We start from the raw sequence: 1,070 nt of genomic DNA on the forward strand, positions 1-1,070 counted from the left end.
TCCCCAGCTCCCCACCCCCCACCGTCCCTCCCCTGTTTCCCCCCAACTGACCCCAGTGTGTAGTGCGCCCCTCCCTGTGTCCATGTGTTCTAATTGTTCAACACCCACCTATGAGTGAGAACATGCGGTAAAACCACTCTTTTAACCATGTTAATTATCCACAAGTGTGTTAACTTAGAACCTCTGTTGTAAAATCTTGACGGAATCAAAGTGTGGATGAACAGAGGGTCTGGGTCAGTCGGTTGCGTTTCACTCTCTGAAAGCAGCCATTCCTAGCCCACTTGAAACACTATAATGGTGTGAGAGTGCATTCATTCATCCATCCTTGAGTCAGGATCTGCAGCTCAGACTTCTGCAGGTGGTGACTGACATCTCAAGTGGTAACCCTGATGTGATCAAGGTCACATTGGGCTAGTTTAGCTTTATTTTTAAAGTGTGGCCTTTTTAGGGTCTCTTTACCAAATGCAGGTTTTTGGTAAGATTTCCCACTCTAGTCAGTCAGATCCTGTATGTTTCCAAACTCTATTCAAGTTCTTGTGGCTGTTCAGCTTAAATTTCTCCAGTAGCTGTTATTTACCAGCCTCATAGGGTCTATCCTTAAAGCTATATCAAAGATTCACAGGAATCCTTATGTGTATTTCTGGAGATTTCTCTTGCACTTTGCCCCACAAATATCATTTGTCTCGATCAGTATTAATACCAATTTCTGTGTCCTCAACAAACCCTGCTTGGCTTTCTTCTATCCTGTTAGGTAAATAGCTCCAGAAAGAAATCTGTGGATATTTTTGAGGCTCATCTTGTTTGTTTTCCTTCCTTCCAAGATCACAGTTTTACTATGCCAATTGTCCAAAGCCTGAAAACACTTGTTTCATAGATTTGGTCCAGTTTTCTATTACTTGTAGGGAGAGGTTTAGTCTGGTATCACTTACACATTCATGGCTGCATTGCCCTTAACATTTGCAAAAACATAAACTCTCTATATAATAGTAAAATAAGTACTGAAAAATTGCATAATTATAGTGTACAACTTGATGAATTTTCTTTTCTTGCTTTTTTTTTTTTTTTTTTTT

The sequence above is a fragment of the Cebus imitator genome, unplaced genomic scaffold (genome assembly GCF_001604975.1).
Source record: "Cebus imitator isolate Cc_AM_T3 unplaced genomic scaffold, Cebus_imitator-1.0 Scaffold387, whole genome shotgun sequence".
Lineage (NCBI taxonomy): Eukaryota > Metazoa > Chordata > Mammalia > Primates > Cebidae > Cebus > Cebus imitator.